Below are 1,928 nucleotides of genomic sequence, written 5' to 3'. Positions count from 1 at the left end.
ATTCAAAACTTCTTTAAAAAAATAATAAACTCCATTTAAACAAAGAAACAAATGAACATTCCAGTAGCATCACATGACTCCTCCTCTTCGAGTCCTCAGTTTGTCTGGGCCACTTGAGAGTCAAACTTCAGGAGGCACTTGGCCTTTCAATCAGCATCCTTTCAAAGTTTCATCTGACGCCCGCTCTTTATCTCACTACACTCTTTTTTACACATTTTTAATTAAAATTTTTTTTTTTTTTTGCCTGCAGCGTGCAGCTTGCCGGATCTTAGTTCCCTGACCAGGGATTGAACCTGCGCCCTCAGCAGTGAAAGCACAGAGTCCTAACCACTGGACCACCAGGGAATTCCCCAACACTTAAAAAAAATATATATATATTTATTTATTTGGCTGCACCGGGTCTTAGCTGCGGCACGTGGGATCTTTTAGTTACTGCATGTGGGCTCTAGTTCCCTGACCAGGGATCGAACCCAGACCCCCTGCATTGTGAGCATAGAGTGTTAAACACTGGACCACCAGGGAAGTCCCCAACACTTAAAAAATATATATTTATTTATATATTTGGTTGCATCGGGTCTTAGTTGCGGCAGGCGGGCTCCTTAGTTGCAGCACGTGGGCTCCTTAGTTGCAGCATGTGGGCTACTTTGTTGCAGCAGGTGGGCTTCTTAGTTGTGGCCTGCATGTGGGTTCTAGTTCCCTGACCAGGGATCAAACCCCGGCCCCCTGCATTGGTAGCACAGTCTTATCCACTGCGCCACCAGGGAAGTTCCCCCTCCTCTTTTTAAGATAGTGTTTTTTCTTCTTTTTTAAAATTGGTGTGTACTTGACAGGCAATATTATATATTAGTTTTCTGGAACACAACATAGTGACATGATATTTTTATACTCTACAAAATGATCACCAAGATAAGTCTAGTTACAGTTTGTCACCATACAATGTTATCACAGTATTATGGACTCTATTCCCTGTGCTGTATATCACACCCCAGGACATTTGTTTTATAACTGGAATTTGGAACTTCTCAGTCTTTCTCAGCTATTGCCCTCATCCCTCCGCGCCCTCCCATCTGGCAGCCGCCAGCGTGCTCTTGGCGTCTATGCGTCCATTTCTGTTCTGTGCTGTTTGTTCATTGGTTTTGTTTTGTAGATTCTACATGTAAGTGACATCATAAGGTCATTGTCTTCCTCTGTCTGCGACATCTCACTTAACGTAATGCCCTCTAGGTCCATTCATGTTGTCATATGATTTCGTTCTTTTTTATGGCTGAGTAATATTCCAGTGTGTGTGTGTGTGTGTGTGTGTGTGTGTGTGTGTGTGTGTGTGTGTGTGTGTCTGTCTGTCCAGTTTTCATACATATATATGAAAACTTCTTTATCCAATTGTCTATTGATGGACACCTTGGCGGCTTCCTCATCTTGACTATTGCCAGTAAAGCTGCCATGAACATAAAGGTGCATGTATCTTTCTGAATTTGTGTTTTGGTTTCCTTCAGAAAGATACCCCCAAGTGTAATTCCTGCATCATATGGTAGGTCTATTTTTAATTACTTGAGGAACCTCCATACTGTTTTCCATAGTGGTTGTATCAATGAACATTCCCAACAAAAGTGCATGAGGGTTCCCTTTTCTCCACATCCTGAGCAATACTTGTTATTTGTTGTCTTTTAGGTGGTAGCCATTCTTTGAGGTGTGAGCTGATAACCTCACTGTGGTTTGGATGTGCATTTCCCTGATGATGAGTGATGCTGGCCATCTTTTCATGTGTCTTTTGGTCAACTCTATATATTCTTTGGAAACATGTTTGGTCTTCTGCCAATTTTTTATTTGGGTTTTTTTTTTTGGAGGCTGACTTGCGTGAGTGAGTTCTTGGTCTATTTTGTGTATGAACCACTTACCAGACATATTGTTTGTAAATATTTCTCACATTC

General features: G+C 41.7%; 1 non-coding gene across 1 annotated transcript; it reads right to left on the bottom strand.

Moving 5' to 3' along the window:
- Positions 1–272: 272 nt before the first annotated feature.
- TRNAE-UUC (transfer RNA glutamic acid (anticodon UUC)) lies at positions 273–345 on the bottom strand. Its single transcript has one exon. It is a non-coding gene; the product is annotated as a tRNA-Glu (tRNA).
- Between the last annotated feature and the right edge of the window lie 1,583 nt (positions 346–1,928).

Source organism: Lipotes vexillifer, unplaced genomic scaffold (genome assembly GCF_000442215.2).
Source record: "Lipotes vexillifer unplaced genomic scaffold, Lipotes_vexillifer_v1.1 scaffold382, whole genome shotgun sequence".
NCBI lineage: Eukaryota > Metazoa > Chordata > Mammalia > Artiodactyla > Lipotidae > Lipotes > Lipotes vexillifer.
The sequence above is the reverse complement of the archived record's forward strand: the minus strand, read 5'-3'. Positions and strand labels throughout refer to the sequence as shown.